Source organism: Equus caballus, chromosome 19 (genome assembly GCF_041296265.1).
Source record: "Equus caballus isolate H_3958 breed thoroughbred chromosome 19, TB-T2T, whole genome shotgun sequence".
Taxonomy (NCBI): Eukaryota; Metazoa; Chordata; class Mammalia; order Perissodactyla; family Equidae; genus Equus; species Equus caballus.
The window spans coordinates 8,055,587-8,078,988 of NC_091702.1; positions in this window are offsets into that span (position 1 = coordinate 8,055,587).

Here is a 23,402-nt window from a genome sequence, read left to right on the forward strand (position 1 = left end):
ACGCCCACTCAGGCGGCCGACCGCCAGAGTGGGTCAAAGTGGCAGCCCGCCGCGCAGCTCAGCCCTGGCTGCCCCACCCTGACTGAGGTGGCAGACCGCCATAGTGGGTCAAAGTGGCAGCCCGCCGCGCAGCTCAGTCCGGGCGGGCCCCCCTCTACTCAGGCGGCCGACAGAAAGACTGGGTCAAATTGGCAGCCCGCCGCACTACTCAGCCCTGGAGGCCCCCCCCCCCCCACTCTGGCTGCCGACCACCAGAGTGGGTCAAAGTGGCAGCCCGCCGCGCAGCTCAGCCCTGGCTGCCCCACCCTGACTGAGGTGGCAGACCGCCATAGTGGGTCAAAGGGGCAGCCCGCCACGCTGCTCAGCCCTGGGGGACCTCTCCACACTCAGGCGGCCGACTGCCAGAGTGGGTCAAAGTAGCTGCCCGCCGCGCTGCTCAGCCCTGGTGCCCTCATCACCCACTCAGGCGGCCTACTGACAGATTGGGTCAAAGTGGCAGCGTGCCGTGCTGCTCAGCCCTGGGGGCCCCACCCCCACTCAGGCGGCCGACCGCCAGGGTTGGTCAAAGTGGGAGCCCGACGCGCTGCTCCGCCCTGGGGGCCCTTCCCCACCACTCAGGCGGCCTACGGCCAGAGTGGGTCAAAGTGGGACGCCGTCGCGCTGCTCAGCCTTGGGGGCCCTCCCCACCCACTCAGGTGGCCTACTGCCAGAGTGGGAAACAGTGGCAGCCCACCGCTGCTCATCCCTGGGGGACCCATGCCCACTCAGGCAGCCTACCGACACAGTTGGTCAAAGTGGCAGCCCGCCGAGCTACTCAGCCATGGCGGCCCCTCCCCCACTCAGGCGGCCGACCGCCAGAGTGGGTCAAAGTGGGAGCCCGCCGCGCTGCTCAGGCCTGGGGGCCCTCCCCAACCACTCAGGCGGCCGACCGCCAGAGTGGGTCAAAGTGGGACTCCGTCGCGCTGCTCAGCCTTGGGGCCCTCCCCACCCACTCAGGAGGCCGACCGCCAGAGTGGGTCAAAGTGGCAGCCCGCTGTGCTGCTCAGCCCTGGAGGCCCCAACCCCTATCATGCGGCAGACGGTCAGAGTGGGAAAAACTGGCAGCCCGCCGCGCTGCTCAGCCCTGGGGGCTCTTCCAACCCACTCAGGCGGACGACTGCCAGACTGGGTCAAAGTGGCAGCCCGCCGCGCTGCTCAGCCCTGGGGGCTGCACCCCCACTCAGGTGGCCCACCCCCAGAGTGGGAAAAAGTGGCAGTCCGCCGCGCTGCTCAGCCCTGGGGGCCATCCCCACCCACTCAGTCGGCGGACCACCAGAGTGGGTCAAAGTAGCAGCCCGCCGCGCTGCTCAGCCCTGGGGGCCCTTTCCCGACCCATGCGGCCGACCGCCAGAGGGGTCAAAGTGGCAGCCCGCTGTGCTGCTCAGCCCTGGAGGCCCCAACTCCTATCATGCGGCAGACGGTCAGAGTGGGAAAAACTGGCAGCCCGCCGCGCTGCTCAGCCCTGGGGGCTCTTCCAACCCACTCAGGCGGACGACTGCCAGAGTGGGTCAAAGTGGCAGCCCGCCGAGCTCCTCAGCCCTGGCGGCCCCACCCCCACTCAGGAGGAGGAGAGCCAGAGTGCGTCAAAGTGGCAGCCCGCCGCGCAGATCAGCCCGGTCGGGCCCCCACCCCCACTCAGGCGGCCGACCGCCAGACTGGGTCAAAGTGGCAGCCCGCCGCGCTGCTCAGCCCTGGTGGCCCTCCCCCCCGACTCTGGGGGCCGAACGCCAGATTTGGTCAAAGTGGCAGTCCGCCGCACTGCTCAGGACTGGGGACCCACCCACCCGACTTAGGCGGCCGATCGCCAGAGTGGGTCAAAGTGGCAGCCCGCCGCGCTGCTCAGCTCTGGGGGCCGTCGCCCCGAACACTGGCGGCCCACCGCCAGAGTTGGTCAAAGTGGCAGCCCGCCGAGCTGCTCAGCCCTGGGGGACCCAAGCCCACTCAGGCGGCCGCCCGCTACAGTGGGTCAAAGTGGCAGCTTGCCGCGCATCATAGCCCTGGGGGCCGGAACCCCACTCAGGCGGCCGACCGCCAGAGTTGGTCATAGTGGCAGCCTGCCGCGCTGCTCAGCCCTGGGGTCCGTCTCCCCACTCAGGCGGCCGACCGCCAGAGTGGGTCAAAGTGGCAGCCCGCCACGCTGCTCAGCCCTGGGGGCCCTTTCCCCACTCAGGCGGCCGACCGCCAGAGTGGGTCAAAGTGGCAGCCCGCCACACTGCTCAGCCCCGAGGGCCCTTTCCCCACCCATTCGGCCGACCGCCAGAGTGGGTCAAAGTGGCAGCCCTCCGAGGTGCTGAGCATTGCCGGGCCCGACCCCCACTCAAGCGGCCCCTAGACAGAGTGGGAAAAAGTGGCAGCCCGCCGCGCTGCTCAGCCCTGGGGTCCCTCACCCCACTCAGGCAGACGACAGCCACAGTGGGTCAAAGTGGCAACCCGCCGCGCAGCTCAGCCCTGGGGGCCCAACCCTGACTCAGGCGGCAGACCACCAGAATGGTGAAAGTGGCAGCCCGCTGCGCTGCCCAGCCCGGGCGGGCCCCCCTCTACTCAGGCGGCCGACAGCCAGACTGGGTCAAAGTGGCAGCCCGCCGTGCTGCTCACCCCTGGCGGCCACCGCCAACTCAGGTGGCCCACCGCCAGAGTGGGTCAAACTGGCAGCCTGCCGCCCTGCTCAGCACTGGGGGCCCCACTCCCACTCAGGCGGCCGACCGCCCGAGTGGGTCAAAGTCGCAGCCCGCAGCGCTGGTCAGCCCTGGGGGCGCCCCACGTAGTCTGGCGGCCGATCGCCACAGTGGCTCATAGTGGCAGCCCACCGCGCTGCTCAGCCCTGGGGGTCCCACGCCCACTCAGGCGGCCGACCGCCAGAGTGGGTCAAAGTGGCAGCCCGCCGCGCAGCTCAGCCCTGGCTGCCCCACCCTGACTGAGGTGGCAGACCGCCATAGTGGGTCAAAGTGGCAGCCCGCCGCGCAGCTCAGTCCGGGCGGGCCCCCCTCTACTCAGGCGGCCGACAGAAAGACTGGGTCAAATTGGCAGCCCGCCGCACTACTCAGCCCTGGAGGCCCCCCCCCCCCCACTCTGGCTGCCGACCACCAGAGTGGGTCAAAGTGGCAGCCCGCCGCGCAGCTCAGCCCTGGCTGCCCCACCCTGACTGAGGTGGCAGACCGCCATAGTGGGTCAAAGGGGCAGCCCGCCACGCTGCTCAGCCCTGGGGGACCTCTCCACACTCAGGCGGCCGACTGCCAGAGTGGGTCAAAGTAGCTGCCCGCCGCGCTGCTCAGCCCTGGTGCCCTCATCACCCACTCAGGCGGCCTACTGACAGATTGGGTCAAAGTGGCAGCGTGCCGTGCTGCTCAGCCCTGGGGGCCCCACCCCCACTCAGGCGGCCGACCGCCAGGGTTGGTCAAAGTGGGAGCCCGACGCGCTGCTCCGCCCTGGGGGCCCTTCCCCACCACTCAGGCGGCCTACGGCCAGAGTGGGTCAAAGTGGGACGCCGTCGCGCTGCTCAGCCTTGGGGGCCCTCCCCACCCACTCAGGTGGCCTACTGCCAGAGTGGGAAACAGTGGCAGCCCACCGCTGCTCATCCCTGGGGGACCCATGCCCACTCAGGCAGCCTACCGACACAGTTGGTCAAAGTGGCAGCCCGCCGAGCTACTCAGCCATGGCGGCCCCTCCCCCACTCAGGCGGCCGACCGCCAGAGTGGGTCAAAGTGGGAGCCCGCCGCGCTGCTCAGGCCTGGGGGCCCTCCCCAACCACTCAGGCGGCCGACCGCCAGAGTGGGTCAAAGTGGGACTCCGTCGCGCTGCTCAGCCTTGGGGCCCTCCCCACCCACTCAGGAGGCCGACCGCCAGAGTGGGTCAAAGTGGCAGCCCGCTGTGCTGCTCAGCCCTGGAGGCCCCAACCCCTATCATGCGGCAGACGGTCAGAGTGGGAAAAACTGGCAGCCCGCCGCGCTGCTCAGCCCTGGGGGCTCTTCCAACCCACTCAGGCGGACGACTGCCAGACTGGGTCAAAGTGGCAGCCCGCCGCGCTGCTCAGCCCTGGGGGCTGCACCCCCACTCAGGTGGCCCACCCCCAGAGTGGGAAAAAGTGGCAGTCCGCCGCGCTGCTCAGCCCTGGGGGCCATCCCCACCCACTCAGTCGGCGGACCACCAGAGTGGGTCAAAGTAGCAGCCCGCCGCGCTGCTCAGCCCTGGGGGCCCTTTCCCGACCCATGCGGCCGACCGCCAGAGGGGTCAAAGTGGCAGCCCGCTGTGCTGCTCAGCCCTGGAGGCCCCAACTCCTATCATGCGGCAGACGGTCAGAGTGGGAAAAACTGGCAGCCCGCCGCGCTGCTCAGCCCTGGGGGCTCTTCCAACCCACTCAGGCGGACGACTGCCAGAGTGGGTCAAAGTGGCAGCCCGCCGAGCTCCTCAGCCCTGGCGGCCCCACCCCCACTCAGGAGGAGGAGAGCCAGAGTGCGTCAAAGTGGCAGCCCGCCGCGCAGATCAGCCCGGTCGGGCCCCCACCCCCACTCAGGCGGCCGACCGCCAGACTGGGTCAAAGTGGCAGCCCGCCGCGCTGCTCAGCCCTGGTGGCCCTCCCCCCCGACTCTGGGGGCCGAACGCCAGATTTGGTCAAAGTGGCAGTCCGCCGCACTGCTCAGGACTGGGGACCCACCCACCCGACTTAGGCGGCCGATCGCCAGAGTGGGTCAAAGTGGCAGCCCGCCGCGCTGCTCAGCTCTGGGGGCCGTCGCCCCGAACACTGGCGGCCCACCGCCAGAGTTGGTCAAAGTGGCAGCCCGCCGAGCTGCTCAGCCCTGGGGGACCCAAGCCCACTCAGGCGGCCGCCCGCTACAGTGGGTCAAAGTGGCAGCTTGCCGCGCATCATAGCCCTGGGGGCCGGAACCCCACTCAGGCGGCCGACCGCCAGAGTTGGTCATAGTGGCAGCCTGCCGCGCTGCTCAGCCCTGGGGTCCGTCTCCCCACTCAGGCGGCCGACCCCCAGAGTGGGTCAAAGTGGCAGCCCGCCCTGCTGCTCAGCCCTGGGGCCCCTCCACCACTCAGGCGGCCGACCGCCATAGTGGGTCAAAGGGGCAGCCCGCAGCGCTGCTCAGCCCTGGGGGCGCCCCACACACTCAGGCGGCCGACCGACAGAGTGGGTCAAAGGGGCAGCCCGCCGCGCAGCTCAGCCCTGGGGGCCCAACCCTGACTCAGGCGGCAGACCACCAGAATGGTGAAAGTGGCAGCCCGCTGCGCTGCCCAGCCCGGGCGGGCCCCCCTCTACTCAGGCGGCCGACAGCCAGACTGGGTCAAAGTGGCAGCCCGCCGTGCTGCTCATCCCTGGGGGACCCAGGCCCACTGAGGCGGCCGACCGCAAGAGTTAGTCAAAGTGGCAGCCCGCTGCGCTGCTCAGCCCTGGGGCACCCAAGCCCACTCCGTTGGCCGCCCGCCAGAGTGGGTCAAAGTGGCAGCTCGCCGCGCTGCACAGCCCTGGGGACCGGACCATCACTCACGCGGCCGACCACCAGAGTTGGTCATAGTGGCAGCCCGCCGCGCTGCTCAGCCCTGGGGTCCCTCTCCCCACTCAGGCGGCTGACCGCCAGAGTTGGTCAAAGTGGCAGCCCGCCGAGCTGTTCAGCCCTGGGGGACCCAAGCCCACTCAGGCGGCCGCCCGCTACAGTGGGTCAAAGTGGCAGCTTGCCGCGCATCATAGCCCTGGGGGCCGGAACCCCACTCAGGCGGCCGACCGCCAGAGTTGGTCATAGTGGCAGCCTGCCGCGCTGCTCAGCCCTGGGGTCCGTCTCCCCACTCAGGCGGCCGACCGCCAGAGTGGGTCAAAGTGGCAGCCCGCCACGCTGCTCAGCCCTGGGGGCCCTTTCCCCACTCAGGCGGCCGACCGCCAGAGTGGGTCAAAGTGGCAGCCCGCCACACTGCTCAGCCCCGAGGGCCCTTTCCCCACCCATTCGGCCGACCGCCAGAGTGGGTCAAAGTGGCAGCCCTCCGAGGTGCTGAGCATTGCCGGGCCCGACCCCCACTCAAGCGGCCCCTAGACAGAGTGGGAAAAAGTGGCAGCCCGCCGCGCTGCTCAGCCCTGGGGTCCCTCACCCCACTCAGGCAGACGACAGCCACAGTGGGTCAAAGTGGCAACCCGCCGCGCAGCTCAGCCCTGGGGGCCCAACCCTGACTCAGGCGGCAGACCACCAGAATGGTGAAAGTGGCAGCCCGCTGCGCTGCCCAGCCCGGGCGGGCCCCCCTCTACTCAGGCGGCCGACAGCCAGACTGGGTCAAAGTGGCAGCCCGCCGTGCTGCTCACCCCTGGCGGCCACCGCCAACTCAGGTGGCCCACCGCCAGAGTGGGTCAAACTGGCAGCCTGCCGCCCTGCTCAGCACTGGGGGCCCCACTCCCACTCAGGCGGCCGACCGCCCGAGTGGGTCAAAGTCGCAGCCCGCAGCGCTGGTCAGCCCTGGGGGCGCCCCACGTAGTCTGGCGGCCGATCGCCACAGTGGCTCATAGTGGCAGCCCACCGCGCTGCTCAGCCCTGGGGGTCCCACGCCCACTCAGGCGGCCGACCGCCAGAGTGGGTCAAAGTGGCAGCCCGCCGCGCAGCTCAGCCCTGGCTGCCCCACCCTGACTGAGGTGGCAGACCGCCATAGTGGGTCAAAGTGGCAGCCCGCCGCGCAGCTCAGTCCGGGCGGGCCCCCCTCTACTCAGGCGGCCGACAGAAAGACTGGGTCAAATTGGCAGCCCGCCGCACTACTCAGCCCTGGAGGCCCCCCCCCCCCCACTCTGGCTGCCGACCACCAGAGTGGGTCAAAGTGGCAGCCCGCCGCGCAGCTCAGCCCTGGCTGCCCCACCCTGACTGAGGTGGCAGACCGCCATAGTGGGTCAAAGGGGCAGCCCGCCACGCTGCTCAGCCCTGGGGGACCTCTCCACACTCAGGCGGCCGACTGCCAGAGTGGGTCAAAGTAGCTGCCCGCCGCGCTGCTCAGCCCTGGTGCCCTCATCACCCACTCAGGCGGCCTACTGACAGATTGGGTCAAAGTGGCAGCGTGCCGTGCTGCTCAGCCCTGGGGGCCCCACCCCCACTCAGGCGGCCGACCGCCAGGGTTGGTCAAAGTGGGAGCCCGACGCGCTGCTCCGCCCTGGGGGCCCTTCCCCACCACTCAGGCGGCCTACGGCCAGAGTGGGTCAAAGTGGGACGCCGTCGCGCTGCTCAGCCTTGGGGGCCCTCCCCACCCACTCAGGTGGCCTACTGCCAGAGTGGGAAACAGTGGCAGCCCACCGCTGCTCATCCCTGGGGGACCCATGCCCACTCAGGCAGCCTACCGACACAGTTGGTCAAAGTGGCAGCCCGCCGAGCTACTCAGCCATGGCGGCCCCTCCCCCACTCAGGCGGCCGACCGCCAGAGTGGGTCAAAGTGGGAGCCCGCCGCGCTGCTCAGGCCTGGGGGCCCTCCCCAACCACTCAGGCGGCCGACCGCCAGAGTGGGTCAAAGTGGGACTCCGTCGCGCTGCTCAGCCTTGGGGCCCTCCCCACCCACTCAGGAGGCCGACCGCCAGAGTGGGTCAAAGTGGCAGCCCGCTGTGCTGCTCAGCCCTGGAGGCCCCAACCCCTATCATGCGGCAGACGGTCAGAGTGGGAAAAACTGGCAGCCCGCCGCGCTGCTCAGCCCTGGGGGCTCTTCCAACCCACTCAGGCGGACGACTGCCAGACTGGGTCAAAGTGGCAGCCCGCCGCGCTGCTCAGCCCTGGGGGCTGCACCCCCACTCAGGTGGCCCACCCCCAGAGTGGGAAAAAGTGGCAGTCCGCCGCGCTGCTCAGCCCTGGGGGCCATCCCCACCCACTCAGTCGGCGGACCACCAGAGTGGGTCAAAGTAGCAGCCCGCCGCGCTGCTCAGCCCTGGGGGCCCTTTCCCGACCCATGCGGCCGACCGCCAGAGGGGTCAAAGTGGCAGCCCGCTGTGCTGCTCAGCCCTGGAGGCCCCAACTCCTATCATGCGGCAGACGGTCAGAGTGGGAAAAACTGGCAGCCCGCCGCGCTGCTCAGCCCTGGGGGCTCTTCCAACCCACTCAGGCGGACGACTGCCAGAGTGGGTCAAAGTGGCAGCCCGCCGAGCTCCTCAGCCCTGGCGGCCCCACCCCCACTCAGGAGGAGGAGAGCCAGAGTGCGTCAAAGTGGCAGCCCGCCGCGCAGATCAGCCCGGTCGGGCCCCCACCCCCACTCAGGCGGCCGACCGCCAGACTGGGTCAAAGTGGCAGCCCGCCGCGCTGCTCAGCCCTGGTGGCCCTCCCCCCCGACTCTGGGGGCCGAACGCCAGATTTGGTCAAAGTGGCAGTCCGCCGCACTGCTCAGGACTGGGGACCCACCCACCCGACTTAGGCGGCCGATCGCCAGAGTGGGTCAAAGTGGCAGCCCGCCGCGCTGCTCAGCTCTGGGGGCCGTCGCCCCGAACACTGGCGGCCCACCGCCAGAGTTGGTCAAAGTGGCAGCCCGCCGAGCTGCTCAGCCCTGGGGGACCCAAGCCCACTCAGGCGGCCGCCCGCTACAGTGGGTCAAAGTGGCAGCTTGCCGCGCATCATAGCCCTGGGGGCCGGAACCCCACTCAGGCGGCCGACCGCCAGAGTTGGTCATAGTGGCAGCCTGCCGCGCTGCTCAGCCCTGGGGTCCGTCTCCCCACTCAGGCGGCCGACCCCCAGAGTGGGTCAAAGTGGCAGCCCGCCCTGCTGCTCAGCCCTGGGGCCCCTCCACCACTCAGGCGGCCGACCGCCATAGTGGGTCAAAGGGGCAGCCCGCAGCGCTGCTCAGCCCTGGGGGCGCCCCACACACTCAGGCGGCCGACCGACAGAGTGGGTCAAAGGGGCAGCCCGCCGCGCAGCTCAGCCCTGGGGGCCCAACCCTGACTCAGGCGGCAGACCACCAGAATGGTGAAAGTGGCAGCCCGCTGCGCTGCCCAGCCCGGGCGGGCCCCCCTCTACTCAGGCGGCCGACAGCCAGACTGGGTCAAAGTGGCAGCCCGCCGTGCTGCTCATCCCTGGGGGACCCAGGCCCACTGAGGCGGCCGACCGCAAGAGTTAGTCAAAGTGGCAGCCCGCTGCGCTGCTCAGCCCTGGGGCACCCAAGCCCACTCCGTTGGCCGCCCGCCAGAGTGGGTCAAAGTGGCAGCTCGCCGCGCTGCACAGCCCTGGGGACCGGACCATCACTCACGCGGCCGACCGCCAGAGTTGGTCATAGTGGCAGCCCGCCGCGCTGCTCAGCCCTGGGGTCCCTCTCCCCACTCAGGCGGCTGACCGCCAGAGTTGGTCAAAGTGGCAGCCCGCCAAGCTGCTCAGCCCTGGGGGCCGCACTCCCACTCAGGCGGCCGTCAGCCAGAGTGGGTCAAAGTGGCAGCCCGCCTCCCTGCTCAGCCCTGACGGCCCCCCCCACCCACTCAGGCTGCCGACCACCAGAGTGCCTCAAATTGGCAGCCCGCCGCGCTGCTCAGCCCTGGGGGCCCTCCCCACCCACTCCTGCTGCCGACCACCAGAGTGGGTCAAAGTGGCAGCCCGCCAAGCTGCTCAGACTTGGGGGCCGCACTCCCACTCAGGCGGCCGTCAGCCAGAGTGGGTCAAAGCGGCAGTCCGCCACGTTGCTCATCCCTGGGGGCCCTTTCTCCACCCAAGCGGCCGACCGCCAGAGTGGGTCAAAGTGGCAGCCGCCGAGGTGCTGAGCATTGGCGGGCCCGACCCCCACTCAAGCGGCCCATAGCCAGAGTGGGAAAAAGTAGCAACCCGCCGCGCAGCTCAGCCCTGGGGGCCCAACCCTGACTCAGGCGGCAGACCACCAGAATGGTGAAAGTGGCAGCCCGCTGCGCTGCCCAGCCCGGGCGGGCCCCCCTCTACTCAGGCGGCCGACAGCCAGACTGGGTCAAAGTGGCAGCCCGTCGTGCTGCTCAGCCCTGGGGGCCCCTCCCCCACTCAGGCGGCCGAAGGTAAGAGTGGGAAAAACTGGCAGCCCGCCGCGCTGCTCTGCCCTGGGGGACCCACGCCCACTCAGGCGGCCGCCCACCGCAGTGGGTCAAAGTGGCAGTCTGCCGCCCCGCTCAGCCCTGGGGGGGCCCCCACTCGGGCGGCCGATGGCGCAAGTGAGTAAAGTAAAAGTGGCAGCCCGCCGCGCCGCTCAGCCACGGGGCCCCCACTCAGGCTGCAGACTGTGTAAATGGCAGCCCCTGTGGCTGGGAAGTGCTTTGCATCTACAGAAGCCTCTGGAACTAGGGCTATGTTCTATATATTATACAGAATCCAGCACGAAATGTTCATCCAAGAACCCATGCAAAAGACACCCATCCTATTCCGCTGTCTGCCTTCTAGAGGGAACCATTATTCTGATTCCCCTAGGTTTTTTTTGTTTGTTTTTTTTTTGATACCTCTTTGTTGTTAAAATCCCACAGGTAGATTTTCTTAACACTATATTTTTAATATTATTTTAGAACATTATCAAAAGTATAAAACTGTACATTTTCTGTTTTGATTTGTGTTTTCATTGAATATTGTTTCTAGATTTAACAGCTTTGTTGAGGTATAACTGATATAGAAAGAACGGCACATATTTAATGTGTACAATTTGTTTAATTTAGATGTATGAGAATAGCCCAATCAATGTAATAGCCATATCCAACAACTTCCAGAGCTTCCCTCTGTCCCTTTGTGGGCTTTTTGTTTTGTTTCGTGTGTGACATTTATTTTCTTGGTGGTAAGAACACTTACCATGAGATCTACCCTCTTAACAAATGTTGCAGTGTTCTGTGCTGCCATACCATATTGTTAACTATAGACCCTGTGTTGGGCATATCTCTAGAATCCATTCATCTAGTACAACTGAAACTTTGTATTCACTGAATAATAACTCCCCGTTTCCCCCCAAAGCCTCTGGCAACCTCTATTGTATTTTCTATTTCTATGAGTTTAAGTATTTTAGACATTTCACTTAAGTAGATTCATGTAATATCTGTCCTTCTCTGACTGGCTCCAGGGTCATCCATATTGTCACAAATTTCAAGATTTTATTCTTTTTCAAGACTGAATAAGATGCTGTTGTACGTATACATAACATTTTCTTTATCTCTTCATAGGATGATGAGTTATTTTTATATCTTGGCTATTGTGTATAGCGCTGCAATGAACACGAGAATGCAGATATCTCTTCGAGATACTAGTTTCATTTCCCTGGTACATATACCAGAGATGAGATTTATAGATCATACGGTATTCTATTTTGAATCTTCTGAGTAATCTCGGTGCTGCTTTCCATAGCAGTTGCACCATGTTACATTCATACCAACAGTATATGGGGATTATAATTTCTCCACAACCTTGCCAACCCATTATCCTTTGTTTTTTTTTTTTATAGAAAACATTCTAACAGGTGTGAGGTGATATCTCATTTTAGTCCTGATTTGCCCTTTCCTGGTAATGAGTCACATTAAGCATCTTTTCATATACCTGTTCATTTGTCTTCTTTGCAGAAATATCTATTCAAGTTTTTTGCCTATTTCTTAATTGAACATTTTTTGTTTTTGCTATTGAGTTGTAGGATTTCCTTGTATATTTTGGAAAATACATGATTTGCAAATTTTTTTTTCTGTTTTGTAGGTTGCTCTTTCATTCTGTTGATTGTTTCCTTTGCCCTGAAGAAGCTTTTCAGTTTGATATAGTCCCATTTGTCTATTTTTGCTTTTGTTTTCTGGGCTTTTTGTGTTATATCCAAATAATCTTTGCCAAGACTTATGTCAAGAAGATTTACCCTGCTTCTCCTAGTTGAACAGTTTCATGGTTTATGTTTAAAGCTTTAATTCATGTTGAGTTGATGTTTGTGTATGACGTACAGTAGGGAAGGCCTAGCCAGCGCAAGTAGGCAAGAAAAAGAAATAAAGAGAATCCAAATTGGAAAGGAAGAAGTAAAATTATTTGTTTGAAGATGACGTGATCTTATATGTAGAAAGCCCTGAGGACTATACAAAATTAATACAAAAACATTATTAGAATAAGTGCGCTCAGTAAAGTTGCAGGGCACAAAATCAACATACGAACGCCAGTTGCTTTTATATACACGAACAATGAGCCATCTGAAAAAGATGCTTTTAAAAATCCAATTTACAATAGCATCAAAAATAATAAAATACTGAGGAATAAATTTAACCAAGGGGGTGAAAAATATGTACACTGAAAATGATAAGTTAATGATGAAAGAAATTTAAGAAGCCACAAATACATGGAAAGGTATCTCATGTTAATGAATTCAAAGACTTAATATTGTCAAAATGTCTATAGTAGCCAAAGCAATCTACACATTCAGTGCTATCACCATCAAAATCCCAGTGGCATTCTTTACAGAAATAGAAAAGGCAATTCTAAAATCTTGGCAGACCTACAAAAGACCCAGAACAGTCAAAGCAATCTTGAGAAAAAAGAACAAAGCTGGAGGCATCACAATTCCTGATTTGAAAATATATTGCAAAACTAAGTAATTAAAACCATACGGTACTTGCATAAAGACAGACGTTATAGACTGATGAACAGAATAGAGAGCCTAGTAATAAACCCATGGATATGAGGTTAGCTAATCTTTGACAACGGTGCCAAGAACACACGATGGGGCAAAGACAGTCTCTTCAATAAATGAAGTTGGGAAAACTGGATAGCCACATGTAAAAATTTTGTTTCTAGAGTTGTTCAGTATTATATATATATAGGCATAAACCAAGATTTTCATATCCATTCTTTTTTTTAATAGAAATCAGTGGTGTTGTCTCTATTCCTCACAATGGTGTTATGAATATTCTTATAAAAGTCTCTTGGTACCTATGTACAAAAGATCTCTTAAGTAATTCCATAACGCAGAATTATTGTGTTGAAGAATAGGCAAATGTTTAGCTGTAAAAAATAGTGCCAGACTATTTTCTTGAAGTTAAATTCCACCTCCCCAGCAGTGGGTAAGAATTATCTTTTAGGCTTATCTTTAATAAAACGTTATTTTCAAGATTTTAAAATATTTTCTATGCATTTCCTATCAGACTGATTTGTTTTTATTAGTTTACAGAAGTTACTTATAATTTATGGATGATAATTCTTTATTTGCCTCTCTGTTATTTACTTTTCAATTGCTTTGTAAACATATAGATTCTTGAAACATTTGAGAAATTTTTTGCTAGCTACGTATGACCAACTTTGCTTAAAATTTTCCATTTTTGGGGATTAATACTCCTTGTACTGTATTTGTTTCATTCAGTATTTTATGCATGTCTAAAATATTCAAGCTTGTTCCATTTGTTGTTCAAATGATCTCTATTTATATGTAAAGTATTTATTCAGGCTTGACTGACCTATCAATAAACTGTGGTGGTATTTGCAATCTGCGGTGTGTAAATGTCAACCACTCTTTTGTTTTTTCAACTGTGTAGTTACTTCACATGTTAGGTACATAGTAATTTATAGTCAATTATATTCATGATGTATTGTATCATTTAATGATAGTTTTATTTTTTTCTTAGAATTTATTTTGTGGGATGCTGACATAGCCACCCATATCAGAATGTTTGTGTTGTGCCATCAAAATGTTTTGTCCTGGGGCACAGTGGTTAAGTTCCCACATTCCACTTCAGCAGCCCGGGGTTCCTTGGTTTGAATCCTGGGTGTGGACCTATATACTGCTTGTCGAGCCATGCTGTTGCAGGCATCCCACATGAAGTAGAGGAAGATGGGCATGGATGTTAGTTCAGGGCCAGTCCTCCTCTGTGAAAAGAGAAGGATTTGTGGCAGGTGTTAGCGCAGGGCTAATCTTCCTCAAAATTAAAATTAAAAAATAAATAAATAAAGTTTTGTTCTATGGGCTAGAAGACACACCTTACACACACCCGTGCGACTGACTCCAGGCCCAGCCTTTAACCACAGTGCAGATATTTGTACCTGCTCCCAGGAGAGCTCAGTCCTCACTGAGCACTTAGTGTGGATCACCACTAATGTTTGTTTTACAAATTTACATTAATTTTTGGCCACCTGTAATTGCTCCAAATTTCTTTTAGCCCAGCCACACAAGAAAAATGACTCTTTAGGCTGCACTTAATGTTTTTGCTGCGGGAACAACGCTCTTCTCCACGCAGACCTCCAGACCTTTACTTGGCTGCTCAGTGCTGCTTTCTTTGCCCCTTTTTATGTATACTATGGCTGGCTCACTCTCTACACCTCTAGAGTCTTTTCACTTGGGGTTGAAGTTTGAAAATTCAGTGTCTTAGTTTTGCTAAAACAGATCTGTGTTTATGTTTCCCACTCTCATTGCTCTGGCATGATTTTCAAGAAGAGAGTGATAATGCCGCCTTTTTTGTTGTTGTTGAGGAAGATTCATTCTGACCTAACATCTGTGCCAATCTTCCTCTGTTTTGAACGTGGGTCGCCGCCACGGCATGACTGCTGATGAGTGGTGTGTGTCCATGTGCAGGAATCGAACCTGGGAACCTGGGCAGCCAAATCAGAGCACTCTGAACTTTACCACTACCTTGTGGGGGAGTCCCCCAACTTTATATTGTAGTAGTAAAAGTCAAAACCCTGGCTATTTCCTGTTCCTTTCAACAATTGTGCCAATTCCCAAGAACTGAGCAAGTGCTTAAAAAAATGACAAAACTATGGGGGCTAAAACCTATTGGGAATTATATATACCTTGCCATTCCCCCAAAATAATGGCTGGCATCTCTACAATGTAGTCTGGAATTCGCAAATTAATTTAAGACAATGCATAAAATCTAACTATAAAAGATACTATCTTAATAGATAATTTGATTGAAAGGATATTAGGGTTAAATACGAAAGCTCTGGAGGGCTGAGATTTATTGAGGAAACTTTAAAAAAATCCTATGATTTTAATGTTCAGTAAGTTTGATCCATTTTAACAATATTTTCCTTCTGTAGAAAGAATCCCAGATCTACATTGACCCTCAAAAACTGCTCAATGTCTAATTTTAGCCATGTATTAGGTGTGGGGGAAGAATAAAAATTATTGTGAGCACTCTGAGGTGAAAATGTTTTTCTGAACATTCAACTCACGAGAAGAAATCACAGAAAAAGAAGAAATGTAATGATATACATATTTCAATTTATAATATAAAATTTGATGTATGTTATATTTTATGAACATGACGTGCTTCTCTATTAGATTTTCAGTTTTTAACCATTATGTGATTATATCTTTTTGCCCTCATTTCCAATCATCCTGCAACTCATCCTGTGTAATAATATATACGGCATCATCTTAAAATAAAGGATCCATATTCATGGCTAATCTAGATATATTTACAATACACTGCTATGGTGTAATATGAAAATGGAGCATTGTATATTTTCTCATGGGGATTTACCAAAGCCATATTTTGTCAGAAAGACGTTTTTTAAAACTTTAATTATATTGAACATTTTGGAAGAAAGTATAGTAGAATTTATTTCTATGTTATGTTCTAAAATCCTCCTCTGAAGCAAAAATAATATATTCAAAATGAAGGAACTCATGAGTATTACTGTATGATTTTAAAAAGTAACACATGGATACATGCATAATGTATGCATTTATGCAAAATTTTCTATATCAAGTAATTGAATATGATTACGTTAAATAAATATATTATTCAACATTCTCCATACATATTGCTAAGTTTAAGAAAACCTCAAAAAGTATAAATATGTGTTCATATTATACGTAGTATTTATTTCATGTATTGACAAATAAATATGTGAAATATTTATATAAATGTGTCAAATAGTATTTTCTACATGGATTTATATTAAGTAAAAGATAGTTTCCCATCGTTTTTACTTCTGAATCTGATCACGTATAAAGTCTTCGCTAAAATTTCACAAGCAGTGCTTTGTAATATTCATGCCAAGTTGTGTCTTTCTTACTCCTCTGCTGTTACTAGTTCTTGAAGGGTACAAAACAATATGCACCAAGAGTGTAAAAATGTGAGTGTTGCCAGTAATCCTTCTAGGAGGCAGTTTATAGGAGACAGAAAATAAAAGCATTCATCAGCTGTATTGTTTTGGCAATGTTCCCACATTGTTAGTGGCATACAATATTTGTTCGTATGAATCGCAGCGAATTCCACTCCCTGGATGTTTGCGATTGCACTTTTCATGTGAGTTACTGAGCTGTTAGAGCTTGCACAGAATTAAATGTCAAACGAAATCAGCCCAAGTGTTTTATAGCATGAAATAAACCTAAGCAGGGCTCAGGGAATTCTTGATATAGTAATCCAGTGTCAATGAGTGAATCCAGGGTAAAATTTAAATGCACACTTCTATTCTATAAGAAAACACTGGGCTTAATAACATCAGATTAAAGAATATTTCCTTGTTATTATTTATTGAGTACTCCTTGGATCTCAAAGTAGATATGTGTCTACTTGACTTACTAAAATAATGTGTTATTTTTAAATATTCTTCATATATTTGCAATAAATCAAATTTAATTATGTAATTCAAATTAATTTTGTTTTTGTATTTTAAGCATTTCATGCTTCTGAATCAATTTTTGTTATTTTATTTATCATTTAACTCAAAACTAGAAAGTATTTCATAGGTGGAATATATGTAAAATTTTTATTAAAATATTAAAATAAAATATTCCCCAATCCATGTATAATTATTTAAATTTAATGAATTTATTTACATGCCTTTTCTTTGGAAAAAGATGAGGCTTGTTCAATGAAGCGTTTACGGTATTAGTTTTTTTATTCAACTACCTCAGTTTGAAGATTGTTCCATAGACAGACTGAGAGATACGTACTGTTGGAAACAACTAATACAAGATAATATATTTTTGACATACTTGGAGGAAAACAATCATGTAAAAAATTGTATTGCTTATCTATCACTGTTTAACAAATTTTCCCCAAATTTAACGGGTTAGGACAACATACCTTTATTTTATTCTGTTTCTATGACTCGGAAATTTCAGGATGACTAAACTGATTTCTTCATCTCAAGGTCTCTCACAAGGCTGCAGTGTCTGCTGGGTTTCACCTGGGGACCATTCACTTCCAAGTTCACTCCTGTGGTTGTTGGAAGGACTCGGTTCTTCATGGGCTCTTGCACTGAGGAGCTGTGTTTATTATTTTTTTTAAGGATGCTTTTTTTGGTGAGGAAGACTGGCCCTGAGCTATCACCTATTGCCAATCATCCTCTTTTTTTTCTCTCCCCAAAGCCCCAGTACATAGTTGTACATCACAGCTGTAAGTTCTTCCAGTTCTTCGATGTGGGATGTCGCCATAGCATGGCTTGATGAGCAGTGAGTAGGTCCAGGCCCAGGATCCCAACCAGCGGAACCCTGGGCCTCTGAAGTGGAGCAGCACCATAGCCGCTCAGCCGGCTGGAGGGGCTCTGGAACAGAGACTCTCAGTTCCTCACGGCTGTTGGCCTGAAGCTGCCTTCATTTACCTGCCACCTGTGCCTCTCCATGGGGCAGCTCACCACATGGCTGCTGGCTTCATCAGAATGAACAAGTAGGAACCAGAAATGGCATCATCAAGATGGAAATCACAATCTTTTGTAATCCAGTCTTATCCCGTTACTTTTTGTCTTATTCTTCTTGTTAGAAGTAAATCATTAGACTGAGCCAACACACAAAAGGAGGGGATCACACGAGAGCATAAGATTTTAAAATTCATATAAAATAGATTATGGAAAAATGCACTTTAACTTTTGTCTTCTATAATTAAAAAACATATGCCCAAATAAATGTGACATAAGCAGAACCAGTAGCAATACTGGAAATGTTACATAAATTTTCAAATCTAGGTTAAAATAAACAGGGAAAACACAATTCTCATAGTAAAATTAAGTATGTCAAGGAAACAGAGTGGTAGCGTTGAAACAAATAAAAACTATTTCGGCACATAAACCATACCAAAGAGAAGTAATAATAATTTAAATAATCTAACCTTGCTTTTAGAAATAAAAAGGCATTCAGATTGAGTTAGGTCACAAAATAAATTTATACAGAATTTTTCAAAATAGCACAGAAAATTTAAAGGAAAATTAATTTATAAAGCTACTATAGGGAATGCAAAAGAGAAGATAGGTATCAAAACACAACCATCCTAATAAACCATTAGTTTATGTGACTAAATGAAGGTCACTTTTTATAAATATCTTTTAATTGACATTGAAGCTATTGTTAACTTAAGGGATCAAATATATAGCACATGAAAGAATTGCCTTGTTAAATAGATAGACGTAAACTGGCCCCTGTAATTTATCACTTACACACTAGGTGTCTGTAGGAAACGTTTACCGTTATATCTAAATTGGATGTATTATAATTAATTAATAAGATAACATATTTAAGTGCTTAACAGAGCGCCTGATACAAAATTACAACTCATTAATTGAGAATTATAATAAAATTAAGCAATTCTATTACACAAAACAATAAGTGGTATATAAAAGATAAATGCTTAGAAATAATAGAAGAAATTAAAAGATACATTTATTGGGAAACTTTTAACAGTTTAAAAAAGGACAATAAGAAATGACTCGGAAAACATAAGGGCTACTTGATAGATAACATTATTTCACGAATGTGACCAAATTAGATTATATAGTTGGACATGAGGAATACAACAGCAATCTTCCTGTAGTGAACACACTCTACCTTGACTACCCATGACCCTCACTTCCTGGTATTCACCATCTGAATAATCCCCTCCCCTTGAGAGTGGACAGGATCTGTGACTTTCTTCTGGTCAACAGAATATGGGAAAGATGACATTGCTTAGAAGATGTAATTAAGATCCCAAATGAATTGATTTTATGTTAATCAAAATATTCTAGTTGAGTCTGACTTAATCGAAAAACGTTAGAAGAGGAACTGGACCCTCTGAGAAGAGAGTCTCCCTTGTTGGCTCTAAAGAATTCCACCACCATGTTCTGAGAGGGCCTGCAGAAAGGGCCATGAGACGTGGAACTGCTGGTGGCCTCTAGGAGCTGACAGCAGCGGCCAGTGAAAGCTAGCAAAAAACAGACCCCTCAGTTCCATGGTAGCAAGGAGATCAATTCCACCGACAGCTTGAGGGAGCTTGGAAGCAGATTTTTTTTCCCTTTCAAGCCTCTGATGATACCACAGCTCAACCTGTACCTGATTCCAGCCTTTTAAGACTCTGACTGAGGACCCCAGACTCCTGATCCCCAGAAATTTTGAGCTAATAAATGTGAGATAATAAATGTTTGCTGTTTTTTGCTGTTAAAATTGTGATAACTTGTTAGATAATACACTTTTAAAAATTAGGCAAAGGAGCAACTGAATTCTCTATGACATATTAAACCTAGGAGAAACTTTTTTAAAAGATAAAAGTTTTAAATAAAGGAAGCAAAGCAGAAATTTTCTTAAAAATTTCTAAAATTATCCCATTAAGAATCAAAAGCAAACCCAATTTACTTCATTTAAAGGAAAGATAAAATTTCAAATATGTTAAGAATTTTTTCTGGGGCAGCCTTGAGGGCCTAATGGATAAAGTTTGGCGCTCTCAGCACTTTGGCCACCCGGGTTCATTTCTGGGTCGTGGAGCCACACCACCCGCCTGTCAGTTGTCATGCTGTGGTGGCAGCACACATTGAAGAAATAGAAGAACTTACAACGAGGATGTACACCATGAACTGGGAGACTTTGGGGAGGGAAAACAATGAGGAAGATTGATTGTCCCTGCAAAAAATAAGAACTTTTTCTGTTTCATTTGCTCCCTTAGACCCAAATGCTAGCATAGTGCCTACCATGTACTAGAATCGTACTTCTCTATTACCTTTCAACAGTGTCGGTCAGATCATGAGACTTCACCAGATCAATGAAAAGAGAGCGTAAGCGATATTTCTCTCTCAGAAGTTTTGAGGGCCAGCATATGTCTCACCAAATTCCCTTTTCCTTCCTTGGAGAATACAGGTGCATGTGTCAAAGTGGAAACTCTGCTGCTACCTAGTTATCTAAGATGAGCAGAGCCTGCATGACAGGAAGTATGACTAAGAATACAATATTGGCTATATGATGTCATGAAGGTTTAGGTTTATTTGTTACTGCAGCAGACTGATTTGTAAAAATGATGCTTGAAGTAGGTGCTACTGTGACAAAAGCAAAACACAGAAACACAGCAATGGTTAAAGAGTCCGTTGATTTAAAGGGTTGGATGAAATTAGTACTGAAGTCTAGAAGGAGAATGATAAACATTATACAGCGACAGAACAGTCGGTACAACTGTCCTTGTGATCAGGTGGAATGTGCTAATGTTCTACTGAACTTTTATTTATAGAAGATGTTAGGAAACATAATCTCAGTATGGATAGATGAGTGACCAATGGTTTCAACAGAGTAAGTACTATTTTAAAAAAAGCGATGCCACCAAGATAAAATATATAGCAAATTTGAAGAAGAATGGAAAAAGAACAGAGAGAGGCTAGAAATGCAGAGACTTGCAGGGTAGGAAAACACAAATTGTTCTCAACTCTCGAAGAAGCAAAAACAAACTAAGGAGACCTACAGAGGCCAATGAAAATTTAGAATTGTGTGAATGATCAAATCAAAGAATTCCTTACTAAATTGTATGAACGAATTAAAGTGGTAATATTAAATCGCATCAATTAGACAAAAATAGCTCATGGAAAAGAGGCCAAAGGTACAACTCTCCTACCAAAGCCTAATAAACTCACATTAACCACATGAGATGAAGAGGGAGAAAGAGAGGGGGCGGGGTCTGGGGTCAGAAAGCAAAATAATAATAATAATAATTAATAGTAATAAAGCAGATACGAGACCTTATGCAGGAAATGAACTGTGTATTACGGTCTTATACTCACAGCTATGTAGCACATGGAGTTCACTGAATTCAAACAGATAAGAAGCTAATTGAGTTAAGGTTGTTTGTACTGTCATAAGCATCACTGGCCTGTACTAAATGACAATAAAAGACTCTAGTGCCTGCACACATCAACATGCACAAAGCAGGCTGAGAAAGCTGCTCAGCCCCTGGGTGTAGTTCTGGATACCAAATTCCAGCGTGGGCAGGGATCAGACTGTAAAGGAAGGGTCACACAGAAGGTGAGGCCACTGGTGATGGAGAAAAATACACAAAGTTGCTTGAAAAGAGCTTTGTCATCCCCTGGTTAGGAGGCCTACTAACAAAAGCCAAATGACTTGAGCATCATTCCAAAGTTCTACCAGAATAACAGTTACAACGCAAAACAAAGACAAAACTGTAATTATAGATCATATATATTTTGATCTTTGCCTATCTGAAAAGATCTCTTCTACACTCTGCCCCATTTGCTCCAATGTGGAATCTAAATGTCACAATACTTTTCCATTAAAGACCTTGTGATTTTTTTCCCATGGTCTTCTAGAGCTCAATGTTCTGGAGGAGCTTTCTAACACTAACCTGATTCTCTTTCCTCTGTAACCATCTCCCTGAATTAGGTAACTCACAGGCTTCCTATTTATCCTTAGAATATGTGACTTTCACTGAGTAATATTTTGTTTTGTTTTCTTTTCAATACTGTCTATTATTCAGTGGCCTTTTTGGTATTAACGATTAACCATTTCTTTATTTCAGTTTTCACCATTAGTTTGATTTTTTTATACCTCCCTATCCACCCAATTTTGTGCTCCTGGAAGTATTATTCTACGGATTTGGATGTTCTAGATCCCGTGTGTCATGTCTTAGCCCTCAGTATTTTAATCTCTTCTTTGTGTGTTTGCTCTGCATTCCAGTGGAATATCTAATATTTATCTTCCAAATCACAGACAGTATTCCATATTATCCACTCAGTTTCTCTGTTGACTTTTTCCCCATTATTTTTACCACCATACCTTTTGTTTCCCAAAATACTCTTTCTTGCCAAGCTTATTTATTGATTCCTTCCTGAAAAAAGTGCTTGAAGTTGTTTTTATTGCAAAGTCCTATCTGTTTTCTGCATTCAGCTTTTTTATCAATAGCTGGTTGTCCTAATGAATCCACTCATTTTACATCTATTTTGAAAATTTTCTGTTTCTCCTCGTATGTCTGATTATTATTTTTTCAAATCTGTCATTTTTAGGAAAAGAATGTCTAGATTGACATAGAATGATGGATTGTTCAGCATCCTTCATGAATCATCTCATTGCTCAGTATTCTGAGGAATACATTTTCTATTTCAGTTGGTCCCTGTGTACGCTGAAAAAAAATCGAGAAGAAATCTTATTTCTATCTCCCTAAATCCTTTCACAGGAAAATAAATAGAACATGCTTAATATAAGGCAATGAATAACTATTACTAGACCCATTAATTACTGGTGACAAAGTGAGCAAATCTGTTGCAGTAAACATCTAGTGTGCTGATGTCACCCTCTTGTCCCTAAGGCAGGATCCTCTCATTTTCTTGGCATTTTTCTCTGGGACAATTGGAGCTATCAATTAGAAGGTTATCAGTTAGAAGGTTAATTCCACATCCTGGACCATACATTCTGACATTATTTTGTGTTTCTGTCAAATGTGTTTGCTCCAAGAGAACAAAAATGGCACACTAATTCTAAAGGATATCATCAAAATGAACAGAATGTTCAATAAGGCAATCCCACCCCTATTGGTCTGTGTCCCAATACTTATCTTCCAAAGCAAGTGCTTTCTTCTCATATGACTGATCAACCTTAGCGTCTCTTCAGTTATGCAGGCCTAAATTATTATCAGGCTGCCTTCTATGACTTAGTGAAAAAGAAGTTAATAAATATTACTGGGGTTATACGATGTGCAAAGCTTTTACATGTCCTTTTTAAAAGCTCATTAACTTTTCAAAAAACTAAAATGAATAAATAGATGTTCTTCCTACTTCATCATCCACCCAAGCACAAATTTGTGACAAAGATCACTTCCACATCCCTCCTGGTAATCCAATCCCACATTAATGAATTGTCAGGGGCTTTGTCTAGTGGAAGTTTTATGTGCGTGTTGGTTGAGTGAGGTGTTTGACATGAGAGTTTGGGTCTGTTTAGAAGTCTTCCAATAGATGGTAAACTTCTTCAATCAGGAGATTGCCTACGAATTCCCTTAAATGGCATGATCCCTTTTAAGTTGCTTTTCACACCAAATGAAGCCTGAGTGCATAGCCTGTGGTTAACTATTCAGTGTGTTGGTCCCTGGAGGAAACCTTAAAAGTCCTGTACTTCATCTCCTCGTCTATTCCCCAGGCAGCGCAATCTTCCAAACTCTGAGGTGTTAGGGTTGTTTGAGTCCACTTAGAGTCGTAGTTCTTGAGATTCAATAAGAAAGGAAATACCACATCATTCAGGATGTTTTCCAAATATGTTAAATCATTTTTGTCTTCCAAGTTTTATTAATGGCACCCAAATGC